General features: G+C 40.0%; 1 protein-coding gene across 1 annotated transcript in view; it reads left to right on the top strand.

Annotated features, from left to right (window-relative positions):
* LOC149151624 (protein REPRESSOR OF VERNALIZATION 1-like) overlaps positions 1-20,653 on the top strand; it is a 337,711-nt gene that overhangs the window by 175,489 nt on the left and 141,569 nt on the right. The window lies entirely within an intron of this gene.

The raw sequence follows: 20,653 nt of genomic DNA, 5'->3' as shown, positions 1-20,653 counted from the left end.
TGGATCCACATGTATATTCATGCATCAGTAATTCCAGTTGGCTCTTATATATTTTATTCAATTCAGCACATGTTAATTAGTTTTTTGGGTATACAACAGTTGGTATGATTTAGGAAATATGATCATGTGTTTCACCATGATAATGCCAGTTGGCTATTATATGTTCGTTTCAATTCAGCACATGTTAATGATTCTGTTATAGTTTTTTGGGTATACAACAGTTGGTATGATTTAGGACATATGATCATGTGTTTCACCATGATTTAGTATGGATGAGACATAGTTATAATGTTTTTATGGTGGATATGAATATGCTTTGATACACTGTACACATTTCATTGATGGTTAGTGACATGGTGAATGATTGCTAAACTCTGGGCATTATCAATGGATATGTGAAGGCCCAAGGGCATTATCGCAACAAACTGCAAATGTTACTAAGCCTAACTGATTAGCTTTCACTGGTGGCAATTTGACCGAGCTCCCTCTCCAACAGGCTCTATATGCTTAACTCCCAAAGCAACAATCCTGAAGTCTGGGCTCCACTGCCAGTTCACCACTTCAAATTGAATTTCGCTGGAGCCTCAAAAGCCAACCCGAGTGAAGCTGGAATAGGGGGAGTCATACAGAACCACAAAGGAGAAATCATATGCATCTTTAGAAGCTACATTGGTCATAAGTCATGACTCAAGAACTTTCAACTTTCAGGCTTGCCTCAAGAACTTTCCAGGATCTTCTTTCAAGAGCTTTTTTCAAGGGCTTCTTCTAAGAAGTGATCCACAACTTTCTTCCTTTACACCTGCTACCATGTTGAAAAGCCAGGTATGATGTGTACAAGTAGGATTTTTAAACTCCTGATAATTATTTGTGAATGAATTAGATATTCTTTACAATTATTATCTCTTCATCAAATAATTACACTTCAGAAATTTAATCAAGCAGTAAGGAGAAAGAAGAAATCACAATGCACAATAACAAGAGACACCAAGGATTAGGTCAGAGACTAGGGCGAAACCTCACAAAGGGGAAAAACCCAACAAATTTCCCTAGAGAGATCCTTCAACAATACATCAAGAAATAGACTATACTGACCACATGTTCCACAAGTGCTGAGTCTCCAAGACAGCTGTATGTAGAACAATATCACCAAGGAGAGGCTGATCCTCTCATCATACCATAGAAAGAAAGACTGAAATATATTCTCCTTGAGCTCAAACTTCAACCAAAGAATAGATCTGTAATAACAGCAACTCGGATCACAGACAAGGTAGGTTTCAGACCTCCTTACTATAGGTTACCTACCTCGGATTAGTGCCGCGGCCCGCGTATCTGTTGAAGTTTTTAAGTTTACTTAGATAGAAACCCTCCATGCACTTTATTTGATTTATTCCTACCTACTTGTTATTTTTCTTAACAAGTTATTTACAATGTAAATACTGAAAATAAACACTAGTGCATGCTCAACATATTACAGATCAACAACTAAAAGAAATAGAAACAAACACACCATATGACACCATTATTTTTGGACTAATGTCCCCGAAAAAACCCAATGTGGGAAAACCGGTGCAGCTATTTGGGGGTTTTCTTATTAATCAATATCAGAGTACAATCTAGGTGCCGAAACTGGCCTACCCAACAGAGAATTTCCTTGGCAGTAATACCTTTCAGTTTCTGACAAATCTTTTGGCTGAAACCCCGGATAATCCTTCCGGCATCTACTCAGCACAAATCTGCCCCAGAAACCCCAGCGTCAGCCTCTCTCTAGACTGCGTTAGCTCCTCTCTGCCTCACGCTGGCCTTGCGTCACCTCGGATGGCTCTGTGTTAGCTCTGGGAGGCTGCGTCAGCTCTCTGACTGTCTGCGTCAACAACGCTAGCCTCTCTAAGGCTCTGCGCAGCTCCCGACTGCCTCTGTGTGAACCTTGGCTGGCTCTGCGTCACTCTCCTTGGATACTCTGCTACTCTCCCGACACTATCTTTGCCTCTTTGTCTCTCTGTACTCAAATGCCCCTTAGCTGCATCTCCCGATCACTAATTCTATCTCTCTTAGCAAACCCCGCTCTAGAGAATAGAATGAATGATCACTCTTGTGTACTCTCCAAGTGACCCTCAAGCCTCCTCTTATACTTTTTTTGTTGACATATCAACGACCGAAATTAAGTCCCTAATCAATGGCTGAGATTAGATCTGGCTTGATCCATGTCTTTTGGACCATTCTAACACAATTTCATATTAATTCACATTAATATTTTAATTTCCCGAAGTTTAAACTTAGGGACTCCATTAAAAATATTAATTATTTTAATATCTCCTGAACTGTTTAGAATCTACCCAAACCCTTTCTGGGTATTGGAGATCTCATGTGCCCCAACCTCTCTACCAAATTTTGTGGTTAGAGCACATCTGATGCTACCCCAAATCAACACTCCCTAAGTTTAAACTTAGGGACTACATTAAAAATATTAATTATTTTAATATCTCCTAAACTATTTAGAATCTGCCCAAACCCTTTCTGGGTATTGGAGATCTCATGTGCCCCAACCTCTCCAGCAAATTTTGTGGCTAGAGCACATCCGATGCTATGCCAAATCAACACTCCCTCTTAGCGAGGACTGTGCTCTAACAGTACTCCTCACTGAGTATTACTCTGATCATCCAGCATCGGTCCCTGCACTGATGCTAGGCCTGCTGCCCACCATCCTTTGCACTGCTGTATCCTGTATTGCTACCCATGGTTTTGCCACTGTCGCTGCTGCATCTGTACGACAACTCCCTTTGCATCCGTGCTGCTGCTAGTCCTTTCTCCCAGTACTACATTCGCATTGCACCTCCTCTCATCATGTTGCATCGTGTTGCCCACCGCCGCAATGCAACTCAGTTACTGAGAAGTAAGTAACTGATCTCCCAACTTTGACCTCTCTGTTGGGCTAGAGACCCTCCTGATGTTGAACCTCCCTCTCTGACCTCTGTGCTGCTGCAACAACTCCCTGCATCTCGAGCCGTTGTACACCTCTTTGTGCCATCCTGCACTGGTGCAACGCTCCTGTGCCTCTCGCACTATTGCAGCCTCCTAGCCTTGTGCTGTCTTGGGACTCCTGCATTGTAGCTCTCTCTGCCGCTTCATCCGCATCTGTCTCTTCCCACATCAGCCAGTCTTGCTACTCCTCTTCGGGGCTCCCGTAGCAAGGTCTAATCCAAGAGGTTGGGTACCTCAAGGATCTTGCCCCTCATCGCCTGTAGTCCTCCTGACTACAGCTCGATATCTCCCCATTTTCGCTCAAGTGGTGCGAGTGCACTCATGGCATAGTCATCGTCTGTCAAAACTTCCTTCTCTTCCCGTGTTGGTGCTGCCTTAGTCTCGGAAAACTCTCCCTTACTCTTCTTCCTTGGACACTGGGTCGCATAATGACCCAGCTCCCCATAGTGGAAGCACTTGATCTTGGAGAGGTCTTTCTTCTTCCACTTCTCCTCCTTTCCCATAGATGCTAGGGCCACATCTTCCTCCTCCTGCTTGAGTTTGATCCCCTTGCTGCTACTACTCGTCTTCAACTGCCGTCTGATCTTTGCCTGGCGAAGAGCTGCCCACATCTTGTCCCAAGGTGGGAGAGTCCCTTTGCCTAGTATACCCTGGACAAATACCTCCTAGTCTTTTGAGACAACGTTCAGGGCTGTCCTCACCATCAGCTCTTGATTCGGTGTAGCCTCTATAGCAGTCCACTGATCTTGGATCTCATTCAGTCCTCTAAGGAAGGTGTCAATCGGTTCTCCCTTCTTCATCTGATACGATCTCAACTGATTCTCAAGCAACATTTTTCTTTGCACAGAAGTATGCTGGTACAGCTTCTTGAGAGCCTCCCACATCTCAAATGTCGTTTCCTTCTTTGCTGTGTGTGGTACTACATGATCCTTGACCCCGTCAAGGATAATGCTTTCGATCCTCGCCATCGCCTCCTCGTACTTTTCATTATCATTGGGGTCGACTGGGATAGCTATTACCTTCAAGGCGAAGTTCTTGACACGATTCCTGTCAAGTACGGATAACATTCTAGCTTTCTAGACTGCGAAGTTCGACGCTCCGTCTAGTCTATCTTGGTCTCTTACTCTGTGTAGTGCCATGATACTCCTCTACTTCTCTCCTGGAAGTTCTTTGTTCGACTCCTTTGAGTCTCTACTTCCCGTCTGGAAGTTCTCTTCTGGACTCCCTCTGAGTCTTGATTTCCCTCCTGGAAATCCTTCTGACGCTATCGAGATGCTCCCTACTCTGATCGTCTGGTGCAACCGCACCACTGATCCGGGTTCATTGGCTGGAAACCCTCGGTAGCAACTCCTCTGGCCTTGCTTTGTTAGGCACTGTTCTGACTACAGTACCTCACCAACACCACTTTGCAATATTCCCACAGCCTTCTAAACCCCAACAACCTGAAGGTGAGAGCTCCTAGGCTCTGCGCAATCCCGGCACCAGCAATTTGGCCTCCTCAGCCAACTGCGTCAGCCTTCCCAGCTACTGCGTGGCTCTGCGTGAGGCTCCCTTTGCCTCCTTAGCCTCTGCGCTATTTCTTCTCAGCTCATCCTTGATGACGTAGGCACTGCGTCACCCTCCCTTGTTGCTGCTATGCTAGAAACAACTTCTGTCACCTCGGGACAACTATTTTCTGCTGCTATTGCTCCGCTCCGCTGATGTCCTTAGTCCTCCTGTGATCTGCAATCACGCTCTGATACCATGTTGAAGTTTCTAAGTTTACTTAGTTAGAAACCCTCCATGCACTTTATCTGATTTATTCCTACCTACTTGTTATTTTTCTTAACAAGTTATTTACAATGTAAATACTGAAAATAAACACTAGTGCATGCTCAACATATTACAGATCAACAACTAAAAGAAATAGAAACAAACACACCATATGGAACCATTATTTTTGGACTAATGTCCCCGAAAAAACCAAATGTGGGAAAACCGATGCAGCTATCTAAGGGTTTTCTTATTAAGCAATATCAGAGTACAATCTGGGTGCCGAAACCGGCCTACCCAACAGAGAATTTCCTTGGCAGTAATACCTATCAGTTTTTAACAAATCTTCTGGCTGAAACCTCGGATAATCCTTCCGGCAGCTACTCAGCACAAATTTGCCCCAGAAACCCTAGCGTCAGCCTCTCTCTGCACTGCGCTAGCCCCTCTTTGCCTTACGCTGGCCTTGCGTCACCTCAGATGGGTTTGCATCAGCCCTGGGAGGACCTGCGTCAACCCTCTGGCCCTCTACGTCAGCAACGCTGGCCTCTTTGAGGCTCTGCGCAACTCCCGACTGCCTTTGCGTGAGCCCTGGCTGGCTTTGTGTCACTCTCCTTGGCTACTGCGCTGCTCTCCTGACACTATCTCTGCCTTTCTGTCTCTCTGTACTCAAATGCCCTTCAGCTGCATCTCCTGATCACTAATTCTATCTCTCTTAGCAAACCCCGCTCTAGAGAATAGAATGACTGATCACTCTGGTGTACTCTCCAAGTTACCCTCAAGCCTCCTCTTATACTTTTCTTGTTGACATATCTACGACCGAGATTAAGTCCCTAATCAACGACTAAGATTAGATCTGGCTTGATCCATGTCTTTTGGACCATTCTAACATAGTTTCATATTAATTCACATTAATATTTTAATTTCCCTAAGTTTAGACTTAGGGACTCCTTTAAAAATATTAATTATTTTAATATCTCCTGAACTGTTTAGAATCTACCCAAACCCTTTCTGGGTATTGGAGATCTCATGTGCCCTAACCTTGCCACCAAATTTCGTGGCTAGAGCACATCCAATGCTACCCCAAATCAACAGGATCAATACCACAGACTCAAATCAAGGCTACAAACTTCAAATCAAGCCACAAAACCTTAGATCAAGCCACATAACTTCAGATCATAGCCACAGAACTTCGGATCAAGTCACAGAACTTTGGATCAAGCCACAAAACTTCTGATAAAGCCATAGAACTTCGTATCATTAAAAATGTCTCGGATCACAGAGTGATGGACTTATATTGACCTTCTAGGGTTTGGCCTAGAGGTTAACTTCAAGGTGCACAGGTCTCAAACAACATAGGATCTCAGATTTCTGAACAAGATGCTTGAATTGACCTCGGTAACAATAAGCTTGACCACGTACACAGACTTCGGATCTTCCATAGTAGAGAACAAACTTCGTTTATATGCCTCAGGAACATGAACTATTTCAGACTTCTATGATGAAGAGGAGACTTCTTTGTTCCACAATATTAGCCCTTGTATCCTTTCTTTTTGGCTTTCGCATAAGATCTCAGATCAGATAGAAGATGACCATCAAATTGCATCTTGAGGAGAATGACAGAGGTCTATTTATAGTGATTGAAGTGATCTGAAAGGGTGTGACTTATGGGGCAAGCCTACTTGTCCCCTTTTGAAATCGAGTTAGCACTTGTGAAGCCTCTTGTTTATTCACAATAAAATACTAGTTTTTCTTCTTTTAATGCCATGTAAAGTATTGTTACAAAATTTATTTTGACCATTACAAAAGCATGAAGAACATGCTAGAAGAAAGTAATAATTCGATAATGACAATAAATCATTTTATGAAGATCGAATATAGCTAGATTTTCAACACAACCTCCATATTATTAGCTCTAGATGTTGTTAGATACAAAAGGCTTCGAATCACTGACCTATAGGTGGTTTGGTTTACATTAGGGGACTCGTCTTCCTTAGTTTGCAAACAATCATTATTGGTGTGCTAACAGGCTTGCACTTTTCCATCGCAAGCTTTTTCAAAGTTTCTTTTAAATATTTGGGCTGGGAAATAAAAATACCTTTTTTTGACTATGTGACTTGCTGTCCAAGGAAGAATGAAAGCTCTCCCAGCATGGACATTTCTAATTCGTTCTGCATTTCTTCAGGGAACTGTTGACCCATGTGCTCCAGATTACTGCCAAAAATGATATCATTTTACATATACAACAAGTATTAGTAAATATTATTTTCATATTTAATATACATGTTGTTGTCTACTGTCCCCCATTTAATCCCGTGCTGTTGTAGGTATCTCTCTAGTCTGTTGGAATTTCTAACTCTGACATGTTAGAAACCCTTCATGTACTTTATTGATTTATTGTTAAATTGGCAACTAGGGCCAAACTCCATGTGGGTCGGCTTATTTATGGCAGCTGATATTTTTATTGGATCCCTCTCGTCGAGAGGTGTAGGATTGATCCAAAGATCATCCGATTCCGATAAGTATTTATGGAGATATGAATTTATTTTGTTTATGTAATTATAGTCAAGCCGACCAGTTCTTATGTAGGCTCTAGAAGCCCAGTCGACGTGTCTATTCAACCTCCTCGTTTTTAGTATAAATAGAGGAGGATTTGAAGTCATTTGAGAACACTCTTCATATGATCTCTCTTCTCCACTTGTTTGGGTTGTCCTCTCTCAAGGAGGACTAGTGGAAAGGGTTTTCTATGAGAGCCCTAGACGCAGTCAACTAAGTTCACTTAGCCGCAGTTGAAAGGAGAGACACTGTACGCAGTTGAAGAAGATCTAGCCGCAGTAAAGGAGGCCGCATACGCAGCTAAAGGGAAGGCCCTATCCGCAACAAAGGAAGGCTTGGGTAAGGCTAGATCCACAGCCATTGAGGAGACCCTAATACGCAGCAAAAGATGATGCCCTTACCACAGTAAGCCGCAGGCTTATAAGGATGATCCACACAGCAAACAGAGACCTTATACGCTGTTCATGGTTAGACCTTATACGGAAAAGGAACTCGAACTTCTTACCTTAGATTGGGCTTCAGGCAGAGGACACTTCAGCGGTATTGAAGTCTGTTCTCACTTGCTGGGAGGCCGAGTTAGGTAAGGAGCTAAGTTGCAGGAAACGTGGCCCTAGGGGTCGTTTCCTCCCAGGAAACGAAACGAAACGCGTTTCCACGTACCGTACGGCCTGGAAACGCGTTTCCGGCCGTACGGCCACGTTTCCCGAAATGGAAACGTGGCCGTACGGCCGGAAACGCGTTTCCAGGCCGTACAACCTACGTTTCCCAATTGAATTGTGTTTTTTTTTTTTTTTTTTTTTCAAATTTTTTTTTTAATTTTCTAGATGTGTGTCTAAAGTTATAAAAGTGAATTTTTGCCCTAGTGTTGACATGCAGTTCATGGTAATGTTAAATTCTTAAAGTAAAAGTGATATTCTCCTTTAATTTTCATTTTCATCCTTTTACTTAAATTTTTAACATTACCATGAAATGACTCAGGATGTTTGAGAGTGGTTTCGCCTCATTGGATTTCATATGGAGAAAGTAGAATTTTAGATCTCACTCAAAATCCAGCAGACTTATTTGTTTTTCAGGATTTCAGGATTGAGGGGGTTGCAATGTTTCCATTGGATTTTATCATGTACTAGGGTATGGAACTTCTATTTAATCAAGAGAACCAAGCCCTCTATGCAGGGGAAACTCCCAATAATCAAAATCATGTAGGGTACTAGGGTATGAAACGTGTATTTAATCAAGAGCACTAAGGTCGTTTGACTATGTAGGAGGAGACTCCCAATACAACAGTGGTCTTTAAAGAATGGGATGTGGATGCAGAAATCCTGATTTGGATCTCTCTCTTGCAGCCTTATAGTCTTTATTGTACTTGCTGCCTCATTATTAATATAAATAAAGGCTGTTTTTGAGATTTGGATATCTAATAAAGGTTGCTTTTGGATATTCCGATATTTTTATTTTCATTATGTGATCATTCATGAGTAATGTGATGTAAATTAAATCTTAATGTTTAAGTGTAATAAATTATAATATATATAATTACCATTTATGCTTTATGATTGACTACCACACAACACACACCACACACACACAACACATATTATATATATTTAAATATTTTCTATATTATATATATATATATATATATTCGCGTTTCCCGTTTCCAAAATTTGGGAGGTCGCGTTTCGTATCGCTTCCCGTTTCGGAAACTCGTACCCGTTTCCCCGTTTCGTGCAACTTAGGTAAGGAGTAGGGCAGGTCTGTTGTGGCACGTTGAAAGGGTAAGAGAACTCTGTTTGGGCAGAACGTAAGTTACAGGTAGGCTGTGTGGTAGGCCGCAGGCCATACCACCACAGCTAAACACTTGCGTGGGTCTGTTTTGGGGCTGTATTGTGCCCTAATCTCCAGCATAGAAGTAGAGGGATCACACTAAGGTGGGCCGCAGGTATTGAAGGCTGTTTGAGGACTGTTCATGGACTGTTTGAGGGCTGTTGCAGTGTGCTAAAGTGCCCTAACCAGGAACAGTCAAGGGCAGTGTGGGACAACAGATTTGGAGGCAAGGTTGTTATGTATTGAGTCAATATGTAGACCTTACTTGCTGTTGGGCTAAGCCACAGGCCATAGCCAGCAGCATAGATTGTGTTTGGGTTGCGCAAATCAGTCTTGCAAGTATGGCAGTACTGAAACCTCAACTTGGAGCATGACTGAATAAAGGAAGAGAAAATGAAGTTTGATGCACCAGCTCATATAGCAGCGACAGCTAGTACTGCCGGAAAAGGACAGCATTCTGGAAGATGTAGCATGATGGATGCAGCATGGTTGGATGCAGTACGTGATGAAATCACCTTGAAGAAATATGTCGTCACCTAAGCTTTAGATCTGCAGTCTTTGTCATCAGAGATTCAGATCTGCAACCTCATTATATCATCTTCATGATGAAGATCTCTTTCTCTTATCTTGTCAAGTCAAAGTTTTGACTTATGATGTATATGTACTCTCTCTCTCTCTCTCTGTTGAACTTTGAAGATAAAAGAAAGATTTGATCAAAGGGTTCCCCACACATTGCGGGGTTTGTCCCTGGCTCGCGCCACATCTTTGTCCTCTTGTCTTGGCTTGTCTTCTGCGTTTTATATTTATGTTCTATCTGCAGTTTATCGTAATGCTGATGTGATTGCTAACTGTGAAAATGAAAATAAATTGCTCTAGCATAGAACATACCAAAACTTAACATTTATTCCTACCTACTTGTTCTGTTAATTAACAAGTTATTTACCATGTAAATACTAGAAATAAATACAAGCACATGCTTAACACATTATAGATCATCAACTGAAGGAAATAGAAACAAGCACACAAGCGACACCGTTGTTTTTGGACTAATGTCCCCGGAAAAACCCAATGCGGGAAAATCGGTGTAGCTCTCTGAGGGTTTGATTTATTAAGCAGTTTCAGAATACAATCTGGGTGCCAAATCTGGCTCACCCAACAGAGAAAAATCTCAGCAGTAGTACCTCTCTACTCGGAAGCAGATATTCTGGCTGAAACCCCGGATAAACACTCCGGTAGCTCCACAGCTCCAAGCTGCCCCACGAAACCCCAACGTTAGCCTCTAGGGATTGCGTCAACCTCTCTGGCCCAACGTTAGCCTAACGTCACTCTGGCTTGGCCTGCGTCAGCCTCTGGAGGCACTGCGTCAACCCTCTGGCCCTCTGCGTCACCCACGCTGGCCCTTTGAGGCACTGTGCAACTCCTGGTTGGCTCTGCGTGAGCTCTGGCTGGCTCTGTGTGAACCCTTGGCTGCTTCTGCGTCCCTCTCTCCGGCTACTGCCCTGATCTTCCTGGTGCTATCTTTGCCTCTCTGTTTCTGTATTCACTGCCCATCAGCTGCAACTCTGATCACTCTCTCAACTTTCTTAGCAAACCCAGCCCCAGAGAGTCGAAATCTTGATCTCTTGGTGTGTTCTCCAAGTGACCCTCAAGCCTCCTCTTATACTTTTCTCGTTGACAAATCAACGACCGAGATTAAGTCCCTAATAAATGACTAAGACTAGATTTGGCTTGATCCATGCCTTTTGGACCATTCTAACACAGTTTTATATTAATTCACATTAATATTTTAATTCCCTAAGTTTAGACTTAGGGACTCCATTAAAAATATTAATTATTTTAATATCTCCCAAACTGTTTAGAATCTGCCCAATCTCATGTGCCCTAACCTCTCCACCAATTTTCGTGGCCAAAGCACATCCGATGCTACCCCAAATCAACATAGTCATGCATACCAAGATCTTGGAGCTTGTTTTAGATCATCCACATAAAGAAGATTTTGGGCTTTGGTCTTCTCATCTAAGCTAACAATTTCTTTACCTTTTATCTGAGCTAGTGCATTATTTCCAAATGTGACACTTCCTTTCCTATCTTCTCATAGAAATAGGAATTAGCTTTTGTTACTAGTCATGTACTTTGAGCATGGACATTTCTAATTCATTCTGCATTTCTTCAGGAAATTGTTGACCCATGTGCCCCAGGTTATTGCCAAAAATGATATTATCTACATACACAACAATTATTAGTAAATTGTCATTTTCGTATTTAATATACAGGTTGTTGTCTACTATCCCCCATTTAATCTCGTGTTGCTGTAGGTATTTCTCCAGTCATGCATACCAAGCTCTTGGAGCTTGTTTTAGACCATCCACATAAAGAAGATTTTGGGCTTTGGTCTTCTCATCTAAGCTTAAGAATTTCTTTAACTTTTATCTGAGCTAGTGCATTATTTCCAAATGTGATACTTCCTTTCCTATCTTCTCATAGAAATAGGAATTAGCTTTTGTTACTAGTCATGTAATTTGAGCCAGTGTTATCGGAACCGCCGAACCGGTTCCGGCAAAACTGGCCGATCCGACCAGTTTGGAGGCAAAACCGGTCCGAACTGGAAATGATCGGTTCGGTACCGAACCGGCCTATTTCACTGAACTGGCCAGTTCAAGACTGGTTTTGTGCAAAAAAAATTTGCCTTTATTTATTTATTTTTTAGTTAGTTGGCACACTTCTTACTCTCCCCTAGTCTAGCCTAATATTCAAGCCTATGGTCCTCAACCTAATAATCAAGTCTATGGCCCTAGTATTGCTATGCAATTCATGGTAATGTTAAATTCTTAAAAGGATGAAAATGAAAATTTAATGGAGAAAGTAGATTTTTAGATTTCACTCAAAATCCAGCAGACTTGACAATTTTTCAGGGTTTCAGGATTGAGGGGATTGCAACGTTTCCATTGGATTTTGTCGTGTACGATGGTATGGAGCTAGTATTTAATAAAGAGCACTAAGCCCTATATGTACTTTGATGATAGTGTCACTGGTTGTCGAACTCCTTTAGAGTCTACGATGACTCTACTAAAAATGTACCCATCACTCAAACAAAATCTTGGCATGACATGCTACGTTTTTTCTATCTTATTTTAATGCCTAAATGGATATATTGATGGTGAAGACCCCGATATAGGCAATGATTTTGATGATATGTAGGCATTTGTAGTAGCAAGATTTTTTTTGGATGCTAGAGGCCATCTAGAGCCTATTTGTTTATGTATTATCAGTTCAGAGATGGACTGAACTCGATGCTATTTTGGTTATGTGCACCCTTACATGCTATGTAAATGAAAACTTTTGCATATCTGTATATAGATGGTTTGGATTCATATGGATGCAGATGAATATATATGTTTTTCTTTAAAATATGAATATTTTATGTGTTTTTCTTTAAAATATGAATATTTTATGTGTTTTTGGGAAACCATTTTTTTTTTCTGGTTTTTTACTAGTTCCGGTCCGGTTCTGACTGGTTCCCGATCCACAAGGTTTTTCGGTTCAATCACCGGTTCAGTTTTGATAACATTGATTTGAGCACCAACTATCAATATACCATTTTTCCTTGATGATTATGAGCATATAAGGAAAATCCATATTCTCTAGGCCTCTTTGAGCTCTGTTTCCATTTCTTCATATTTTTTTGATGCATAGATTGTTCAAGAATCTGCTGTCTAGAAGGTTTAAACAATCTACTCCTGGATTCACTCGCATTGTGACCAAAGTTATTACAACTGAAACATTCTATCTCTCATTTCATGAGAGAAGAGAATCAATTCTTCTTTTCAGCATAAGGATTTCTATGTTTGGGGTTTTGAGAATAATTATACCTAACACTTTCATTTCTATCAAATTTATTTGCTCTACAGTTAATAGCCTTATGCCCAAAATTATAACAAGCATAACAATTTCCATAAAACAACTTTGGATACGTGAAATTTGAAGATTGTTGCATGGGAGTAGATCTGTTGAGTTTCAAATATTTGTCTTCCTGGTGCATAGGTATGCGTTGAGGAGTATTTGTAGTCTTGATTGGATTAGTGCTTTTCTGGTTGCATTTTAGATCAACTTTTCTTTTGTATTCGTCGGCCTTCCCTTTGAGTGCTTTTGCAAAGCTTTGAGGAGCTTCGTTTCCTGGGGGCCTGGTGCTGGACTCACCTTTTGAGGTCTGCTGGGGATATTTGTATCCCAGACCAGCTTTAATTGCAGGTGATCTTTGAACTGAGAATGTCATTTAGAGTTTCTGAACCTTTAACAAATTTGAGATTCAGATTCATCTTGGCTTTGGATTTCTCCATATCTATTCTTAGTGACACAACTTATGCCTCTAGCTTCTGGCAATTCTTCTCCCATTCTGCCACCTGATTTATAACAACCTTCTCTTTTCTCCTCACTTCTTCAAGCTGATTTTTGAGTGATATAATGTCTTCTTCATATGCAGTTGAAACTATTTTAATCTTTCCTTGTTTCTTGGACATTTCCAACATCAGAAGCTCATTCTCATCTTCTAATTTATCATGACTCTTTTGTTTTTCATTTAATTGCTGTACTAAAATATCCTTAACAACTTATTCTAATTTTAATTTCTGAAGATTAAAGGCTTCATTATCAGAGTGTTACATATCTTCTTCTGCGCTCAATAGCTATTCCCTCATCCGTCTGCTCTTCTTTCTCGTCTTCTTTAGTTCATCTAGAGGATTGATAAGCTCTGCTTCAAGATCCACCATGCCTTCAGGCTTCAACTTCTTCAGATGATTCTTCATGGCTGGCTTCAGATGAGTTGTTGTCTTTTTCCTTTGAGTTTTTCTCTATTATATAAAAATTAGTATCTTGTAAACAAATTAGTTAATTAGGGCATAGGGCATGATCAAAGTTCATGCCCATTCACCAATAGGCACGTAGTGTTGTATTTAAGCCTGTGCCTCTCAGCTTGTAAATCATCTATTCATTTATTAATAAAATATATATATCATGGCTGTCTTGCTAAATTCGTGTGTTCCATCTGGTATCAGAGTGGTCGATTCTCTGCTTGCAAATACACAGAATTTTGGGTTCTTCCACCACCTCCGCCGCGGCTGCTCATCCAGATTCATGGCACAAGGAAGCCACATTGTGTTGACCTTCACTGCCACTCCACCGTCGTGCCATTGCCGCATCCTCCGCTGCAGTCCGTCGAACCAACCATCGCACGTACACTGCTCTACGCCGCACCATTCCACTACTACACAACTTGCAATCCCTATTCCATAGAACTCCATCCATGTCCAATTGTAATTCCGCTATGCCCCACGTCATCTCCTCGTCGTCGTGCTCCCCCGCAGACGTCTTCTGCCCTCGATTTTCGCCTTCCCGATATGCGCCTGTCTCCCATCGAACTTTCGAACATAGGTGCATATATATATAATATATATATATATATGTAAGGTTAATCCTTAAATAGTTATAAGTTCAATTAATTAATTAGTATATAGTTTATGACTATGCATAATTTAATTAATTAACTTTAATTAATTATTATATAGTTTATAACTATACTAATTTAAAAAAAATAAAAAATTAGTTCAAGTTAAGGAAGGAATTTTAAGCTGGCGTACAAATATACACCCCCACAATCTCGTTCAATGTCGTCGATGTCAATGGCCGATTTTAGCAAAAAATTGATTGATCTAGAGAATAGGATTACTAGCCACTCCGATGATTTCAACCAAAAATTAGCCGATCTCGAGAGTAGGGTTATCACACATTCCGACGATATCAAGAAGCACTTCTGGGGCATCTTCTGTTTCTTCTATATGCACGATATCAAGAATATGCAAGTGTTACTATACTATGACAGGTATATCACAACCCCAGCCTCTAAAATTGAAAGGACATATAAAGAAGAATAACGTAGTGGTTCTCATTGACTCCAGTAGCACCCATAATTTTTTAGATGCAACCGTGGCAAAGAGACTCAACATTTTCTCATTTCCCTTACCCAACATGAAGGTGATGGTAGCCGATGGTAAGAAGATCGAAAAGGTAGGGAAATGCCATAAGGTCAAATTGCAGATTCAAGACTTTAATTTAGAATCCTTGTTCTTCACTGTACCATTAGGTGGAGTAGATGTGGTCTTAGGTATCCAATGGCTACGAACTCTAGGCACTTATTTTGCCAACCATCAAGTACAGTTCATAAGCTTTAACTGGGAAGGGAAGAGGTACAAGTTATATGGATTCCAAGCACTAGAGAATCAAATCGTATCGTCATCTCAGAAAAGGAGCACGAACTTATGTAGTACAATGTCACCAATTAGAAATGTTATCTGCAAACATGATCAACAAAGAGTCACCAGAGATACAAGATCTATTTCAGAAGCATGAAAAGGTATTTCTAGACCTGCCTATGAAAATTCCCGCTAACAGGGAAATTGAGCATACAATAGAAGTCAAAGCAGGGTTAGACCCCGTCAACATCAAGCCGTATTGATATCCACATCACTAAAAGACGGAAATTGAGAGATTAATCCAAGACCTTTTAAAGTGTGGGATCATCTCGAAAAGTAAGAGTCTGTATGCTACTCTAGTGGTATTGGTAAGGAAGAAGGATGGTTCTTCCAGGCTATGCATTGACGAGGATTAAACAAAATAACGATTAAAAACAAATTCCCAATTCCCTTTATCAACGAAATGTTGGATGAAATACATGGCACAAAATAATTCTCAAAATTGGACTTAAGGTCAGGTTATTACCAAATTAGAAACAAGTTGGAAGACATACCAAAAATGGCATTCCGAATACACGAAGGTCACTATGAATTTAAAATAATTCCATTTGGGTTAACCAATGCACCAACAACGTTCCAAGCCACTATGAACGAATTATTCCGTCCATATCTTAGGAAGTTTGTATTAGTTTTCTTTGATGATATTTTAATTTATAGTAAAACCTGGAAGGAGCACCTACAACATCTGGATAAAGTTCTTACACTACTGAAGGAGCCTCTGTTCTACTCCAAGAAATCCAAATGCACCTTTGGAAAGGAAGAAGTAGAATATCTCGGACACATTATATCCCATGAAGGCGTAAAAGTGGACCCTAATAAAATCAAAGCTATAAAGGAATGGATCAAACTGGTTAATATATCCAAGCTAAGAGGGTTCTTAGGATTGACTGGAGATTACCGAAGATTTATTAAAAACCATGCACATATAACTGCACCTCTAACAAACCTTTTAAAGAAGAATTCATTTTAATGGAATGAGGAAGAAGGAAGGTGTTTTGAAGAACTGAAGGAAGTTATGTCTAATGCCCCAATATTGGCAACTCCAGATTTCTCTAAACCTTTTATCATCGAGTGTGATGCTTTCGGATTTGGTATAGGCACAATACTAATGCAAGAAGGGCATCCAATAGCTTTTGAAAGCAGGAAGCTCAATAAAAGAGAACGTCGTAAGTCCACTTACAACAAGGAAATGCTTGCTATTATGCATGAACTGGCTAAGTGGAGACAATATCTTTTGGGAAGTAAGTTATCCATTCAAACAAACCGTAACAGTCTCTAGCACCTCCTGCAACAAAAAACACTTTCCAAAGAACAAAAAAAGTGGATTGAAAAAATTGCCGCCTTTGACATGGAGATACTACGTAAAAGGGGAAAAGACAATGTAGTGGCAGTTGCCCTGTCGAGGAAGGATGAAGAACCAACATTACTTGCAGTCTCGGTTGTTGTTCCTGAATTGCTTAATGAGATTCGAAGTGAGTATGCTAAGGAACTAGAAATAACTGCGATAATCAATAACCTTCCAGACAACTCCAAATTTGAATGGAAGAACAACATTCTATGGTACAAAGGAAGAATCTATCTGAATTCAAAATCCAAGTTTAAATCCAAGATACTCAAGGACTCACATGATTCACTGTCAGCCAGACATGTAGGATTCTTTAAAACTTACTACAATGCACGTCAATCATTCTTTTGGAAGGGGATGAGTCGCGATATTCAGAAATATGTAGCGGAATGTGACACATGTCAAAGAAATAAAAGTGAAAATATTATGACACCTGGATTACTTCACCCCTTAAACATTCCGAATCAGAAATCGGAAGAAATATCCATGGACTTTATTGAGGGATTACCTGTATCTGAGGGCAAGGACAAGATTTTCATAGTACTTGAGAGACTCACCAAAGATGCTCACTTTATGGCAATAAAGAAATCAGATTCAGCTAAACAAATCACTGAAATATTTTGCAAAAATATATAAATTACATGGTTTTCTAAAAGTCATTGTGAGTGATAGAGATGCCAAATTCAAGGGTAATTTCTGGAGGGAATTATTCAACCACATAGGAACCTACCTAAATATGAGTTCCGCTTATCACCCTCAAACAGATGGACAAATAGAGGTTGTCAATAAATGTTTGGAAGCCTACCTACGTTGTTACACTACCGAAAAACAAAATAAGTGGGCTCAGTGGTTGCATCTCGTTGAATGGTGGTATAATTCTACTTATCATACGTCAGCAAAAATGACTACATTCCAAGCTTTTTATGGATATTGAACGTCCAAAATGGAAGGATCTAGATGTCATCCAGACAAATCTACTTGTTGTTAAAAACCAACTAGAAGAAACCCAAAAAATTGTCCAAACCCTAAAATAAAGCTTGAATAATGCAAGGAACCTTATGAAGCAACAAGCGGATCGAAACAAAATCAAAAGAGAATTTGAAGTCAGAGAATGGGTAATTGTCGAGCTCCATCCATACAAACAGTTGTCCTTGAAACAAAAAGGAAAAAATAAATTGGCACCGAAGTTCTATGGATCATATCAGAGCAATAAAAAGATCACCCAAGTCGCATATAGTTTAAGCCTCCTCGAAAAAGTTGTGTCCCCAACGTCTTCCATGTCTCTTGCCGTAAAAGGGCACTGGGCAACCATCAATCAGTGCAAACAACCCTTCCATCCCTAGATGATGAAGGAAGGGTCATTTTAGAACCAGAAGGTATCATATCTACCAGAGAAAGGAAGCTTCGATCTCGTGTAATCAAGGAATACTTGATCAAGTGGAAGGACTTACCAGAAGAAGAAGCTTCTTGGGAGACTGAAGCGTTTCGTCAGCAACATCCATCGTTACGTATGCTTTGAGGACAAAGCATCTTTTGGGAGGAAGGCAATGTTATATAAAAATTTAGTATCTTGTAAACAAATTAGTTAATTAGGGCACAGGGCATGATCAAAGATCATGCCCATTCACCAATAGGCATGTAATGCTGTATTTAAGCCCATGCCTCTCAGCTTGTAAATCATATATTCATTTATTAATAAAATATATATATCATGGCTGTCAATTGCTAACTTCGTGTGTTCCATTCTCTTCTGATATTTCTGAGATTTATCTTTGTTTCTTTCCTCTTTCTCTTTTTCCTGCTTCTCCACTTTAGTACAAGTGCATTTTGAGGCAAAATGACCAACTCTTCCACTATCAAAGCATTTAAAGCACAACTTACCTTTATATTTGTGTAAAACTTTCTTTAACTTCCTTACAAATTGAGCCATCTCTGGGTCTAATTCATAGCTTGAGCAATTTTGATGTTCTTTAGACTTCCTTGAAGATTTGAATGTCGCCTCTTGATTTCTCTATTCCAATTCTCATCTCATATGCTGTGAAAATTCCCTGAAGCTTTTCCGTTGTGAGAATTTTCAGGTCTTGCATCTCTTCAATAATAGAGATTTTGGCTTTGAATATGATAGGTAGAGATCTGAATATTTTTTGAATAACTATCTCATCTTCAAGTTTCTCATTAAGCCTCCTAATCATGCTAGGCACATCATCAACTCTAAGAAAATATTCAACAAAACTCTCATCTTAATCCATCTTTAAACTTTCGAATCACATTGTACTACTTTGGAGCTTAGCTTTCTTTTCCTTGTCATCTCCTTCATAGCTGTTCTTGAGCTTATCCCATACCTCCTTATCAGATTTGCTGTGCATTACCTTGACTAGCTCAGAGTGTGTTGAAGACCAACAAAAATTGCATTCATGGTCTTTGCATTACTTGAATAGACTTTTGCTCCATTTGGATTTGTTGGAGTTGCTAGCACTGTGTATCCACTTACTATAGAGGTCCATACATCAACACCAACGAACATTAGATAAGCTTCCATTCTAACTTCCTATAACAAATAATTAGTTCCATCGAAAATTGGTGAACCCCTGTTTTAGAAAGCATCTTGACTATCCATGATTCTCTGTAGATCTACCTTCCAACTGTTAAATTTTTCCTGAAGGAACTGTTGAAGAATGTAACTAGGTTCGGTCTTCATAAATGTATTTAAGTCATTATGTAATGTACTTATCAAAAGAATGAAGAAGAAATCTTTTTATTATTATTACAATGAATTATTAAATCTTGGGTTTCATGCTTGGGTCATCTTTTATTAGTCAAAGTCCCCATCGTGGACTCCTAGGATTTGTATTGAGTCATTAAAGTCATTGTACATTTTATGAGACCCTTCTTTGGATTTTGAATCACGTAAAAAGGGTTATTATTGAGTCAAATTACGTATTTGGCACCTCTACACCAAGTCGGCCCCTTCTTGGACTTTTCGAATCACGTAAAAAGGATTATTATTGAGTCAAATTAGGTATTTGACACCTTCACACCAAGTTGGCCTCAAAGAGATTTTGTTGGCCTCATACTGGGCAATTCGACCTTGCCTAAAGCCTATATACACATGTAGTTCGAATTCATTTGGAGCATCTCACTCACAAGTTCGATATCCAAGAACAAGAAAGCAGAAAAAGTGTGAAATTTCCAAGAAGAGAAGTGCTAGAAGGATCTAGGTCGAAGTTTTGGGTTGTCTCTTTCTCCCTCTTATGCAAAGTTATTTGGCCAGTTGCTGGATCAAAGTTTTACTACTGGAAGGGTTGAAATTCTGAAAGTGTTGGGTCGATGTTCCTACTGCTGGAAGGCCGAAATTCTGGATTTGCTGGGTCGAAGTGTTGTTGCATTGAGGTCGAAGTTGTTGGAAGGAGACGCTGACTTGGTGGATGGAGGAGGTTCATGTCTAGGTTGAAGAGTCTCAAGAAAAATATTGAAGGAAGAGATTTTGACTAGGTTTTCCCCTAGATAGGGGTTTTGCCCTGGCAGAGTGCCTACAACTTGTGTCTTGTGTTTTTGTGATCTTCATACTCACATAATTTGGTAATTGCTTGATGAAAGATAATATAACAAAGAAATAAAAGAAGATAACATAATTCACGAGTAATTATCAAGAAAGAGAAATCTAACCCTAACTCTACTAGCATTGATTTCTTAACATGGTATCAAAGCTAAGGTCAAGGAAGATTGAATATCACTCTATTGGGTCAAAGGAAATGATTACTCCCTCTATGATAAGTTACATGAGAATGGGATTCAATACTACAGGAAGTTGGATCAAGAAGATCTTCTACTAATTTAACAAGGTCAAGGGTTCTTGGCTACACTTACAGGTTCACCTAATGATGATAATGCATGG

The sequence above is a fragment of the Pinus tabuliformis genome, chromosome 9 (assembly GCF_031772625.1).
Source record: "Pinus tabuliformis cultivar Carrire ecotype Pingquan chromosome 9, CPIR1, whole genome shotgun sequence".
Classification (NCBI taxonomy): Eukaryota; Viridiplantae; Streptophyta; class Pinopsida; order Pinales; family Pinaceae; genus Pinus; species Pinus tabuliformis.
This window is presented reverse-complemented; position numbering and strand designations above follow the sequence as displayed.